The sequence below is a fragment of the Lagopus muta genome, chromosome 5 (genome assembly GCF_023343835.1).
Source record: "Lagopus muta isolate bLagMut1 chromosome 5, bLagMut1 primary, whole genome shotgun sequence".
NCBI classification, from domain to species: Eukaryota; Metazoa; Chordata; class Aves; order Galliformes; family Phasianidae; genus Lagopus; species Lagopus muta.
In genome coordinates this window covers 40156158-40171403 of record NC_064437.1, presented here as the reverse complement: position 1 = coordinate 40171403, position 15246 = coordinate 40156158, and the positions used below count along the sequence as shown (strand labels likewise).

At 38.3% G+C, this 15246-nt stretch overlaps 1 long non-coding RNA gene across 1 annotated transcript in view; it reads right to left on the bottom strand.

Annotated features, from left to right (window-relative positions):
* Positions 1 to 3402: 3402 nt before the first annotated feature.
* LOC125693963 (uncharacterized) overlaps positions 3403 to 15246 on the bottom strand; it is a 64852-nt gene continuing 53008 nt past the window's right edge. Inside the window, exon 3 of the long non-coding RNA XR_007377337.1 lies at positions 3403 to 4122. This is a non-coding gene — a long non-coding RNA (uncharacterized LOC125693963). The remainder of the gene's footprint in view (positions 4123 to 15246) is intronic.

Here is a 15246-nt window from a genome sequence, read left to right as displayed (position 1 = left end):
AATGACAACTGTATGACGCCACATGATGGAGAGAATGTCACATAAGGTAAAATGGATGACACACAAAGTACAACATACCAACTACACTGATAGTACAAACAAAATCTAGACACTGACCAACAGTCACAGCCCCACTGGATTCTTTCTAAAAGTCTTTTACATGTTCTTAGCAGTACTCTTAAATAAAGTATCTTTCCATCTGATACTGAATAATGAAAACACACAACCAAATCTATACAAGCAGGATATGTGGAAGACAAATCACACTAGAAATACATTGACAAAATAATTGTTAGTTTCAGGCTAAAAGGCAGACATAGTCGATCAGCAAGTAGTCATTCTGACATGGAAGTCAGATGCCAGAAGTACAAAAAGGAAAAATATGAAAAAAAATCACCTAGATGATAAATTGTTATTTACAAAAGACAAATTGTACATAAATATATGGCAAAGTTCAGAGGCAGTATATAGAATCACAGCATCATAGAATGGCCTGGGTTGAAAAGGACCACAAAGGAACCCCCTGCTATGTGCAGGGTCACCAACCAGCAGATCAGGCTGCCCAGAGCCACATCTAGCTTGGCCTTGAATGTCTTCAGGGATGGGGCATCCGCAACTTCTATAGACTAACTGTTCCAGTGCTTTACCACCCTCTGAGTGAAGTTACAGATAAAGTAACTACAGCGACCCCGACTACATGAAAAGAATCTGAATAATATTTTAATATTTAGACCTTCATACACTGCAAGTAGGCAATATATATATTGCCTCCAATATACCTTTAAGTTTTCCTCCAGACTTGGAAACAGATTGCTCTTTTTAATAACACCACATACAAATGTGAAGGTGGAAGAATAAACCAAAGATAATGGCAAGGTCAACAATGAATGACAGAAAAAAAGAGGTCGTTCAAGTGACTAAAGTAATAAATAGTAAATGGATTTTTTTTTTCAGGAGCAAATTACTTATGTATTTTTAGGTTTCAAATGATTTTGAGATGTACGGAGACTGTAAAAGGTAAAATGATTTATAGAATAAATACATATAGAACGTACAGAAATGAGAACACAATTGGTTATTGAGGCACGCTTTATAAAGACTGCTGTGAAGTCATCACTTTTCCATTAGGAGAGTTCTATGCAATTCAATCTGAGACTTGCATTTAACACAGTATTAAACTACTTGTTCCAATGGCGCACATAGAGCAGCAGGTTTGGTTTGCTCAGGGGAGTTACTAGCTGTGCTTGCCATGCAGTGAGCCAGAAACAAGAGATTTAAGGGATAAGAAAAGGTGAGTACTTAAAATATCCTTCCTGTAAAAGGATTAATTGGATCACCGACAGCTGAAAAGACAACTGATGGTTCCAGTGGTGTCCTGTATAATTTGTGTAGTTAGAGAGATCAAACAAAACTCAGTTAACCAGTGCTTGGAAAGAAGAATCCCAGTGTTTGACGTGCTTTATAACAGAAAGCACTACTGGGAGAAGGAATAAATGTTCTTATTTACATACAACTCATCAATTTTTAAAGTATTGCTTTACCTCTTACACTCTGACCCTGTAGTAAAACCACTGCCATAATTGTCTACTGCTTCTTAAGAAATTTTATGCAAGACAAAATTGCATCAATAGATCCAAAACATTTAGAACCATACAGAAAAATCTGATGATATAATTATTGATATATCAATGATAAATGAATGTGATCATTTTTTAAAATCATCATTTAAAATAAAAACATGTACCCAGGAAGGGACAAAGTAGATCCATTCCATTAGTCATTATCTCCCTTTCCACATAAATATAAGAAAAAAGAATTACAGGAACAGATCTGAGATTAGACCAGATCATACCATTCCAATACATTTCTTTTACAGTTTCATCAGCAGTTTACACAATTCAGTATCTTATTAAAGTCAGCTATTTGAAAGCTGTTGATTCCCTGGTTCAGCAATTCAGAGAATCCTGAGAGTACAGTTTTATAACAGCGTCTGCTGTGTGAGGGGCACACCATTGTTTACCAAAACCAAACCTCAAATAATGGAAAAACTTTTTCAAAACCTGATTTTGTCTCTTAAATTATTGCTTTTTAAAGCAGAAATATCATTGTAAAAAAATACTTTCTTTTTAATCTGATAACTTCTTCTATATACGAAAGTTTACAACTACTTTCCCAGCTACTCTGTTTCCCCTGTAATTTTTCCCCCATGGTGTAAATAATCTAAGATACCAGTTAAAAATTGCCCTTCACAATCCAGTGTGGATTCAGAACAGAAAAACTTTAAGCACTGACTTGATGTCTTGAAATAAGGGAAGGTGCTGCTCCAGTAAACATCATCTCATTATGTTGTAGAAAAATTTGATTATTGACTCCTACTCCAAATTTCTGTTATACTGAGTAAACATAGAATCAGCAAGGTTGGAAAGACCTCTATGATCATCCAGTCCAACCATCCAACCACCACCAAAAGTTACCACTAAATCATATGCCTCGTTACAACATCTAAACATCTCTTGAACATCTCGCACGTCAATGACTCCAACACCTCCCTGGGCCCATTCTAGCCATTCTGCCCCAAGCCTACAGCATTGCCTGGAGCTGTTGTGGCCAAAATACAGCACCCAGCATTTGGTACTGTTGAGCTTTGTCCCACTGGCCTCAGCCCAGCAATCCAGTCTGCTCAGATCCCTCTGTAGGGCCTTCTACCCCCAGGTAGATTGACACTTCCTCCCAACTTAGTGTCACCTGCAGACTTATTGACAGTGCATTCAATTCCCTCATCCAGGTAATCAATAAAGACATTGAAGAGGACAGGAACAATACCAACCCCTGAGGAACACTATTCATGACCAGTCGCCAGCTGCGTTTAACTTTATTCACCACCATGCTCTTGACCCAGCCATTCAACCAGTTCTTTACCAGCAAAGAGTGCATATGTCCAAGCAATGGGCTGCTAGCTTCTCCAGGAGAATATTGTGGGAGACAGCGTTGAAGGCTTTGCTGAAGTCTAGGTAGACTAAGTCAACAGCCTTCAGTAAAAGTAAAAACATAAACATGGAATTCAAATGAAAATGAGAAGAGCTACTCAGTATTTTTCTCCTGTTGATCCAAAGTTCTGAATATAATCATTGGTTCAATAAATTATTGGGAATTACTGTAATTCCTACAAAAGAAATCTCAGACTGCTGAATTTCTACAGAAAAAGCCGGACTTGCCAAGAGCTTGTGCAAATAGGAGAGATGCAGGTATGTATATTGCATGAATGAAGCAGATGCTCTCTAAAAACAAGAATCCCCAGGACTTAATACTAGAAAGTTTTACAGCTGTTTTAGACTATTTTACTCAAGCATTATATTATCAGTTTTAGATTTATTGTTTCAGCCAGTTTTTCAGGTAAGAAGGTTACTTATTTCAGTTGAGAAAAGAGAGAATCAAAAATTAAACAGCCTCCAGAAGTCAAGATGAGTAACTAGATTTAAGGGAAATAACAAATGCTATGGCCAAGCCTAAGTTCAAGCTACAATTAAATGCCCCACATCACCTATAAAACACTAAACTGCTCTCAAAATTCTCAGCCAAGGAAAGAAGTTTTCACAAACAAACAAACAAACAAACAAACAAAACAAAACCAGAGAATAATACTAGAGACCCCAGGGAAATAATGATTGATAGTTAATTACTGTCATTAAAAAAAAAAACTCAACCAAGGAACTGGCTTAAGAAGAACCAAGAATAAATGTTAATGTGTACACAGTGAAAGAAAAAAACAATAAGAAGAAAGCAAACGAGTACAGCATGTGTAATCTGGAGTAAGGGAGAGAAAGCATCCAAGTCACAGTTCTCCTCTTACTGATGAACCGGGGGATGCAGAAAGCTCACAGAACATCTCCCCCATTCTCCTTGAAGATGGGGACCCACTTTTGGGGTGCACAGGGACCGTGGAAGCGCAAGTGTAACACTGGAGAAAAGACTGGATATTAACGAGATTCTAACACTTGCAACTGCCTCTTGATTGGATCAATTTTCCAAAACTACATTCTTCCTTCTATTTCTGCAGTTGTCTTAGTTCCAGCTGGATGGAATTGTTTTCTTCAGTGTCTGGTAAGATGCTATGTTTTGGTTCTAGGAAAAAAAGAATGCTGATAACACACTGATGTTTATAGTTGTTACTAAGCAGTGTTGTAGAGAGCCAAGGTCATTCTCAGCAGAGGATTCGAGGAGCTGGGAGGGAACAGAATTACGACAGATGACCTACACTGGCCAAAGGGACATTCCGTACCACAGAACATCAAGCAGAAGGAGTTCTGAAGGGGGTGGGAGAGTTCATCACTCTTGCACTGCTTGTAGGGCCAGCTGGGCATCAGTCAGGGGAGTGGCGAGCAATTGCTTGTTCATCACTTGTTATATGCATTTATATGTAGAGAGTCATAACTAATATCCTTTTCTTTTTTTCATATCTTATTAAATCACTTTATCTAAACCCACAAGACTTTTCTTTCCTTTTTTATTTTTTTTTATTATTATTTTTTTAATTTTCTTCCACTGGGAAGTGGGGGGAAGGAAGAAAACGACTGTGTGGTGCTCAGCCACCTGCCAGGTTAAACCACAACAGTAGTAATTACACTCAACAAGTAATAGCTATTTTCATCAAATTAACAATAAATTCTTTGCTGTGTATATAGATTTCTAAAATTCCTGTTTGTGCATAAAGAGGTTCACCACGCAAAACTGTGCAGAGTGCTTCTGAATATAAAATGTTAAAAAGTACACAAATTCATTCAGTCAGTCTGTAGTTTTGCCTGCAATAACTATTTGCCATCACTGAAAGGCCACAGAGCGCTAGTCAAGAATGCTTGTAATGTCTTATAACCCTGCACATATGGATTGTTTCAAATTACTAATATATTATGCTAAAAGCTATAGATCATAATCTTCATTTATACTGCAGAAAGGAGTGTTTATTTCATTGTATTTTGTAAGAGGGCTGCTCCAAAAGTAATGTCTTCTACTTTATTATATTGGCCCGTGATATCAGAAGTGGATGTTGGTGGTATGGCAGTAGAAGTTGAATCTTCCCATCAGTATTTCAATACATTTTATTGCTGTGTGACAGATGGCCTCAGAGGGACAGTGTGACAAATAGCATCAGACATGGAAGTGCATATGAAGCAAAGGTGTGGAACTGAATTATTTCAATGCAGAAAAAATGGCACCTATTAACATTAAATGATGCTTGCTGAATGTTTATGGAGACCAAATAGTGAATGTGAGCTCAGTGAGGCAGTGGGTGGTGTGTCTCAGCAGTGATGACAGCAACAGTGGTTTGCCTCATCTGGGGCAGATTTTAATGTGTGGAATCCAGCTCTTGTTCACAGCTGGTGCAAATGCATTGCTAACAGTGATTACTATGTTGCAAAATAGTATTTTGTATGTGAGAATTTGCTGTATCAAATAATGTTATTGTGCTATTTGTATCTGTTGCAATTTTCATGGAAAGGAAACATTATTTTGAGAGTGACCTGCATAATACCTATGAGCATTAATACCCATGTCAGACCTGAAACCCTCTCCATCCTATAGAAAACAGGCCTTAGCAAGCCTTCAAACCTTACCTCTAAAGCTACTTTGTAATAATCAGGATAGACTTTAACATGGATTTATTAAGGAAGAACCTTACCCAGCCTCTTCAATTTTGCAAATTTTTATCCTCAAAATTAATACTGATTGAATCAAACTAATATTCTAGACTAAAAGTACTGTCTGTCTGTGTGTTCTTCTGCAAAAATGTCTTTCTTGAAAAGAGAACAAGAAAAATTACTTCAAAAATTACATCAAGAAAAAAAATGCAGTAGATGGTCTGGAGTCAATGTACCCATTCATATGTAATTTGAATGATTGTATTGACAGAACTCTCTGCATCCTTCTCACTAAAATATCAAATTAATTATCTTATGTTCTTCCCAGGTTTCTTATTTCTCAGATTAAGTAAACTTTAGATGCTGTATTTGTAAGTGGCTTTAAGGAATGCAGAACAAAGAAAACACTTGTGACATTGAATATACTCGTAATTCAGAAAAACAGTTGCCTAGACAATAATTACATGTTAAAGCAGTGATTTGCAATAACTATCAGAGGAGATTTGTTTAAAATAAATCTTTGCAATCGATATGCAGAAGAGTCCCGTAGAAGCAATAGCTTAGGCTGCTAATGTAGACAAATGCTCTAGGCTGCAACAGGCATTAATTTAGGACCAAATTCCACCACGCTTTTTCATAGCAGTTATTACACTTTCTGGTAGGACCCACTGAAACACCAGAGTCTGTGCAACATAAAGTGTCTGCACCTCTCTGGGAATCTGGCTGATGATGCTACAATTAAAACTTGCCTCCTTTGCAGCAATTTAATTGCAACTAAGTAACTGTAACTGAAAAGATGTAACTGAAAAGTATTCAGAGCCTTAACAAAAACAAGAAAAATTGCTTCTAAAGCTCTAAGAAATATTTGTTCATGAAAAGCTGACAAATATTTGTTTCTGAAAAATTATCAGTTCTGTGATGCCATCTCTTTTCTAAGCTCTTGTCATTTCCTGCTCTTTTGCACTGTATTTGATAACATCACAGTTTCCTGCATACTTGACATTCTTTGTTCATTGAGTCTTTAGTTCACAGTTCATACGCCTATATAGGAAAAAAAACCCTGCAGTTAGCAATGGCTCATCTCCTGAATAAATGACTGCTTCTTCTAATAAGAAAGGTCCTAATTCAGGAGCCAGTCGGTGTCGGTGTTTGCTACCAGTCACACCAATGTTAATCACATTTGAAGAGCAGAAAGATGAAAATTTGTCTCAATACTTACACAACTTAGACTAGTCTGAGAGAAGCATAATCCCTAAAAATGAAACTTTTCATTTGATCATTCTTCTACAATGCATGAAGTGAAAAGCAACAGAAAAAAAGAAATAAATAAATGAAACAAAACAAAGCAAAAAACAAACAAACAAACAAACAAAAAAACCACTAACAAGGAACTTGAGATACTAAAAGCTGTTGGCACATTTCTAACTGGTGAAGTTAATTCACAAACTATAGTAGGAACAGAATTTCTCCATGTGAACATTACTTTTCTTTTTCCCTTGATCTTTTAGAAAGACGAAAACGTAAGATTACCTACACAAAATGCTCTGACTCACTGTCAGTGACTAAGAATACCAAGCAGCCTTGATGTATGCTCTTCAGCGTAATCAGTGTTCTGGCAAAGAATAGTGTAATTTTCAAAACCTGTTCTATTTGGCATCCTAGGAAAAAATACTGATCTCCTGGCCAGATCTCCTACCTGAAAATAGCCAATCTTAATTCAAGCTTTCAAAAATACTGTTACTGATGTACACATGGTTCAGAATATTGAAGGCAAATGGAAACCCAAGGAAGATTGCTACGAATTCTGGCACCACAGTCATGTTCTTGTGAAGGAAGAATCCCAGTATCTCAAAATAGGTCCTCTACTGAGGACTACATGAAGGCATTTTAGCATATGTAAAATAGAGCGTGCATAACCTTAACAGTATTTTCCAGGATAAGAAGAAATTCACTATTTTCCATTGTAGCTTCTCACAATCATGAGAAATTAAACTTGACCATGACATTTACAAGTTTCAAGTGCATTTTCATTGCTCCTTACATGTATAAAGGTCACAGAAGAGCACTAAGTGAGGGCAATTGTCAGAACATAAACATGATTCTGCTGGAATACAGTATAGGAAGGAATACATTTATTAACAAATACACCTAGAAATTCTAAATTGATGAGTACAAGATTAGACACTGTAATTTTCTTTGATAAAATACTTGCTCAAGATATGTCACAAACTATTGACTGGGTGCAGATTGCACGAACAGCTGCATGTCTCATGGTAGGAGAGAATGATGTATACGAAAGAACATTAATTTAATATTAAGCTGATGTAACTTGACTTCCTGATGTTCAACACAGTATTTCTAGTCTAAGGAATACCTTTGCTTAGTTACTGAAGCAGTAAAGCTTCCATTCCTACTTAAGCACTCCAACTTTAGAAGTATTACATTGTCTTACTTTCAGCTTTGGCTCTTAAGTTACACTAGCAGTCTGAACTGGAACGATGAGCACTTAGCACTGAAATAGTTAATCTATCGATTCTACTACTTCTAAGTTCTTCAATGCACTACTAGAAGCACCATGCTTCTACAGAAGACAACAGTTATAAGCTCACAATTACACTACCGCACAGCCAGCAAAGCAATGATCCAGATCTTTAGATGGCAGTATGAAAAGATACAAAGTTATGAACAGAGGTCTCAAAGTTGGAAGAATGTCACCTTCTGAACCTAGAAGAGCTGCAGCTACAAATCCAAAAAATTCAGGCTCACCCTACTGCCATGTTTACTTTGTATTTAAGCCAATGCCTGGAACAATGAGAAGCTTTTCCCCACACCAATCAGCATTTTGGAAAAGACATTGTTAGGATTGGTTCGCAGCTAAGAATGATGAATCTGGATCTTGATTACTCACCTCAGCTAACAGTCACCCTATGCAGGTGACAAACTGCCACACCTCTGTGTGATTGTGCTGTTGAAAGCTCTCAGCAAGGAAAATCAGTACCAGGGATACCACAATCTTTCCCACAGTAGCAGGAAGGAAGCTTTCTTGTCATTCCACTAATGTTTTTCTCCAGCCTTATTATGTCTACTGTGATTTGGGTTTGAGAATCACAAGCACATTTGGTGCAGTCTTTTCCTGAGGCATCTTTTTGCCAAACTGTCCCAAACATCAAATACCACCTTAATCAGACTTCAATCTTGTCTTGACTGAATTCAAAATAATATCATTCAAATGCATGCTTTAGAAATATAAGAAATGCAAAGATATTGTGTAAATATTTAATTATCTTTTCAAACTTGCCAAAAGTGGCATTTGGGGTATGTTGAAAAAAAAGAAAGCAATTACCTTTCAACAATAGACTTCATTAATAACCTATGTTAGCCATCATTTTAATTTTCTCTTTCTACAGCCAAGCCCTTTAGCCAAGTCTTATGCAGCATATTGCCTCATTTATTTATTTTTTTTAAATAGCATTTTATTACTCTCTGACTCAATTTATCAGTGAACTGCCTACCATTCTGTTAAGGATCAGTATCTCCTCCTCCCAGGATTGTACCCAAATCTAGGTATTGCACCTTCCTAGGAGGCTCCATCTTCCAGGTACTGCTCAAGTCACTGAAGCATCCAGTTCTCCTGCTACCTGTACTTCTGGGCTAAAATCCATGATTTCATTCCCTTTGAACTTTGTTCAAGTGGCTGTGAATTCCTGAAGAAACAGGTTACCTCATAGATAATGTCAAACTACCCAAAGTTTCTTTCCCTGAACTTCCATTTAAGTCCTTCTGCTAAAATTCTTGCTCTCCCTGAAGTGCAAACTTGTCTGCCCATGGCAAAGATCAGAGATGTCCCTTTCAACCCAAACCATTCCACGATTCTATTATTCCCTTCCTTCAGCAGCTACTCTTCTCTCTTGCAAAGCTTTACTGTATGAGCCCTGAACTTCCATCTCCTCCACTAGCAAAGGTGACTTTCATTAGCCAATTGCCCTGAAACTTACACATAGCCCTGTAGCCACACATGAAAAATGCTTCACTGTTAATTCAACAGAGAACATGGCTTCTCCTTCAGGTGAAATCTGAGGAGGTTAATGCTGGATATAACATGGACTGAAACTATAGCTGAAATATCCTGGCTGAATTCCACATGAGGAAAGGAATCCTGACATATCCCTAATCTGTTAATTACTATTCTAATTAGTGGCTTTAGGAACTTCTGTTGCATTGCCATTGCATGTTCCAGAGAGACTGCTGGCAGCAAGAAATCTGCAATTGGAAAGGGATGCTGGAGCAGCCAATTGTTCCACTGATTTACACAGATCATATGCGGAAGAAATTAAATGCAGTCTGGCACTTTGTCCACTTTTTTGTTCACTTTGCTGCTTTGCATGCCATACTGTGGAACCCCCTCCAAAAGCAAAGAGGATGTGCTCTAGAGAAGAAGTCCTAGCAATATGCAGTATGTTCTCACAAGCAGCTGTCATATATATTGTAATATATTTATCACTTTTGGGGATTTTTTTTTTTTTTTTTAATATGATACCACAATCCAAGATTATAGCAATTATAGCACCCTTCCAGTTCCAGTGTATCTCAACATTCACTTCCAAAAGCAGTAATATCTGGCAAGGGCAATGAAAAAAATTTCCCTCAACCCAGAAAAGCCCCATATCTACCTTTATTACCTACTATAACAGCAGTAGGTCAAGAACATTCAGATTTGTATGGTGTCACCCACAAACCTTGCACAGTTGATCATTTGTAACATCAATATTCTATGAGAATCATAGTCTACCCCACTTACACGGATATCTCCTTTTAGGCCTTCCTTCTGACTGACAGAATAACAGTTCAGACCAAAACAATTCATAGTAAATACAGGAATTCAGGAAGGTAAAAACAAAATCAAGTTGTGCTGAAAGAACTAATAATAAAAAGCCAAGAGCTGTTAAACACAGATTTTCTTACTGGAACACACATGTAAATGAGCCTAACAGAATATTTCATCTTTGAATCTGTTTTTTGTAAGGGAAGTAGTCTAAAACCTATGAAAGCCTAGAGAAAAATAAATCTGAACATGTAGCATATGGAAGGCTTCTGAAATTGTATTCCCGACTGATGGAGCTGTGAAAGAAAACAGTCATAAGCATAACACAGCCTTGTCTTTCTGCTGAACAACGAAAGTTGTCTTTGTGCTTGCTGGCAACAGTTTTTTCATCTGTGTTCACTTAATGTCACACTGAGATATCCCTACTCAAAATCAGATAGGTGTTATTCTTAAAAATAGTAATATAACTGGCAAGACATAATTTTTTCACCCTGGTAAATGATTTTAATTTTTAAAGCCCAAGACGTACTTTGTACCTTCAAAATTAGAGGGGTAACGCTGAGTCCATTCACCAGTTTGACATATTCCAGAGAAAGAAATTAGGTACACACATATGTGCAATAAACACAAGAATCTTTGTGGATTTACAGCAAAGGAGGACTGGATACAGAGACAGTTAAATGATTTGTGTGCAGATACAAAATGAGTCATCAGCAGACACCACAGAATCACAGAATGGCCAGGGTTGGGAGGGACCTCGAGGATCATGAATCTCCCCTGCCACAGCCAGGGCCGCCGACTTCTACATTTAATACTAGACCAGGCTGCCCAAGGACCATCCAATCTGGCCTTGAACATCTCTAGGGATGGGGCATCCACAACCTCTCTGCGCAGCCTGTTCTAGCACCTCACCACTCCCTCTGTAAAGAACTTCCCCCTGACATTCAACCTAAATTCAAACCTAAACACCGTTACAGATCTCAACAGCTGCCCATCTCAGCCCACTTTGTCCACTTGTCACTTCTTGGGAGCACAATGGCAGAGATCTGTTATTCAGTAAAGCCCACTATTTCTGCAGTTAATTTTCTTTCATTCCCCCTTGCCTTAAATGAGAAAGTGGCATACAACCCTAAATGGCAGAAAGCCACATATGTGGCTCTTAAAGTTCAGTCACAGACACGCAATATTTGGAAACAAAAGCAGGAAATTGCTGAAATGCTGTAATGCTGAAGTCAAAGTTTTGACGTACAATTACAAAAACAATATCAAGGAGCAAGAAAAAGCAAGAGGGACTGAACCAGGTGTGATCTCATTGTGCTTGCCACAACCATTACTTAAATCTGCTGCTCTTTAGTCCTGGTTGAACTTTTATACATGACAATCCCTCCAACTCATGTTGCAAAGGAAGTCTGGCAAAATGAACAAGCAAAGATGATAAGAACTTAGCATGCTAATGAAAGGACCAGATGTTTTGAGTAAATTTCTGCTAGCCTGAAATAATTCTTTCTGCAACTATGGATATGCACTTTGATGTTTGGCCAGTCACCTAAGAGTTTGCTTTCAATAACATTTTTCATGAATAATGAGAGCATCCTCAGGATTTACTTTCCAATTTTTTCCCCCCTTTTAAATGAGAAAGAACACTTCCTTCTCCAAATAAAATTAGGCTGATATAATGCTTCCTGTTAGAAACTCCTATGTCTAGCCATTTCTGTTTATAAACACAAATACATACCCCATCTGAATTGAAGGGGAAGTTTAAAGAAATTTCAGTTAGACTAAAGCACAAAACTAAAACAAAATATATTTTCCCATTAAAATAATCTTATTTTCACAATCAAATTGTGTCAATCAAAATCACTGCGATACAGAGGAAAACTTTGAAGCATGACGAACTAGACACCTGGCCTTATACCATCTCTCATAGCAGTGAAATGCTTTTAATGAAGCTGCAAGCTTTTTTAGCAGAAATTTGTTATCTCAACTCCCTACAGATTCAATCTGCTATGACCATGCTTCAGCATCAAGCTGCAAGACCTGATGGTGGTTGCTGCCTCACTGCTGGAGACTCCACAGCCCCAGTACCACACACACCTCAGCTTCAGGCTGCCTGAGCTCTCAGTGCTGCTGCTGAAGGGGTTCAAATGTAGAGAGGTAGAGCCATACAGATGCTTCCTGGTGGTGCAGAGAAAACAGAGTTCTCCTGCCCCAAATATGAGAAGCAGAAGTGGAACACAACAGAGGGCAGGTGTAGCAGGAGAGAATGGCAGTTCTGGAAAAGACCGTGCTGCTGGTGGGAAGGGACAAGTGAAGTAGTGACTGCTGCAGGCAGGAGTCAGCTCCCTCACTGCACTCCTGATTCCCTCCCATCAACTACAGAAGTTGTCACTCTGCTTCAAAAATGCTGGCATTTAGCAAAGCCTTTATCAGGAGGCTTACTTAATTGCTACTTCTAGGAATCTACTGCCAGAGGGAGCTTTGTTGTTTTCAGCTAGTCAGCCCTCAGAGGAAGTGTGGCTCCAGTCTTGAATAGGTAAAAACTAGGTATCAGTTATTTTTCCACAGGCATATCAGTGCTGAACTGCATGGCAAATCAGAGAAATGCTGAAGGCAAATCATTTGCAAATTGACAGGAAAATCATGTAGCACCACCACAGAAAAGCAGCTTCTATTTTCAGTAACAATCAGATGTTTCCACACTGCCACAAGGAAGCTCTGTTTGAAACTCTCTGGGCACAGAAAGTTCATCAACCAACCACTCCGGTTAGTGGGAGCAGTAGTACAAGTGATGTTTTCCTCTGTCCATAGGGTGGCAGGGAGAGATTCTGAGAGGATTGTAAAACCATCTGATAAATGCATGGCTGAAAGGCTGGTTCCATTGCAGGAGTTTTGACTTTTTCAACCATGGAGTAGTTTGCTCAGCATCTGGTCTGATGGCTGTGTACATGTCTTACCTGTCTCAAAGGGGCAAAGGGATCCTTGCCCAGCACCTGGCAGGGCTCACTGAGAGGGCTTTGAAGTAGGTATGAAGGGAAAAGAGGATAAAACAAAGCTCACTAGAGATGAGCCATGGGGGATAATGCTGGGGTTGGGGTGGTGAGGCCAGCGGCTCAGCTGAAGTGCATCTACACCAACACATGCTGTGTGGGCAACAAGCAAGAGGAGATGGAGGCCACTGTGTGGAAGGCAAGCTATGACTTAATTGCCATTACTGAAACATGGTGGGATGACTCCCACAGCTGGAGTGCTCGTGTTGAACTGCATGCTACAGGTAAGGCTTGGCCTTCTGACGAACTGCAAACTACAAACTATGGCTTAGCTGAGGGTTTTCCTGGAAATGACGTGTGTTTAACAGAGCTGAGTTAAGATAAGTAAATTAAAACAGACTAAACAGTACAAAACCATTAAAATATCAACCTCAACCAGCAGTTATGACCAGACCTTTTTAATTTATATTTTAAGCCAGATTACAACACATCATACACCTTGCAGAGATTTGTGACGGGTTCATTTATGCTTTCCAGTTCTCTACATGGTTTCTCTGGCAAGCATCTCTTGCTTTGAACAGCCTCTCACTAACACCCCCATTTTTTATTTCAAAGAGAGACAGGATACAAAGGCCTATCAGTTCAACCCAGACCTAGGTTTGTTAGGGCCAGAATTAGGCAAGCTCTGCTACAAGTGCCCATATTACTAAACACAGCTGATTACAAACATACAAATGGTTACTGGTAAAACTTGGGTTCTGGTTCTTGCAGACAAGGCAAATACATTAAAGTGTTAATGTGCAATGGAAGACAGAATAGATAGGAAAATAAAGCCAGTGATAGAAGAGGAAGCTAGCTAGTGTGTATTGCATTCCCAGTCTTGAAAGGCTTACTAGGTTCAGAAAGAGTTACTGAGAATAAGTACACTACATAGATACAAGGACAAAGCACAGGAACAGAGAACAAATAATTCTAAAGATAAGTGTGTTTTAATTGATCATGTATGCATTAAGACTGTCAAAGAAAAAAAAAATCAGCTATTCCACCATTAAAGTCTTGGGGCACATTTTCAGGTGAGGTGAACTCACAGCTGCATAAAAAAAAATCCAGAAAAGTTACTAGATTAGATTGTCATGATAAAGCAGCGAATTATAATTAGTAACAGGTAATATTTTCCCATACCCCGTTCTTATTTTCTTTTATGATGAAAAAGGAATTTATTTACCCTGTATACATGAAGATTTGTGTGACTGCAAAGGACACGAATGTGAAGGACCTCACAACAAAGCAAAGATGATGGCATCCTCCATGTCAACCATTGTCAGTAGTCAGAATATCAAACAAACATGATCTTCAAAGCAAATCTTTTGCTGCATCAACAGCAATATAATACAGTTTCAAAAACTTATTAAAATTGCCTAGATGACAGAACATTTTGAGCTAGGGATTTGGCCCCAGTCACCTTCCAACTAATTTGTAATGGCAAAGGAATGAAAACAAAGTATCAGTATGAAGATTTCTCTTTAGCATCCTGAGTATTTGTTATACAACAACATACTGATTACCTGCACGGACTTCTTGCACGAGCTTCTTAAGTCTGTGGTGTCCCTGTGTCAAATTAGAACTGGGAAGGAGGTGGCAAGATGTGGGACATATTTTTTGCTAATACACAGCATTTGAGATTCATTTGATGTTATATCCTGTATAACTTGTGTTGTTTGTGTAAGCTGGAGCATGATATTTCTGAAGAAATTACTACAGCTTCAAAGAAACGAGACTTTAGAATTGTATGTGTATGATT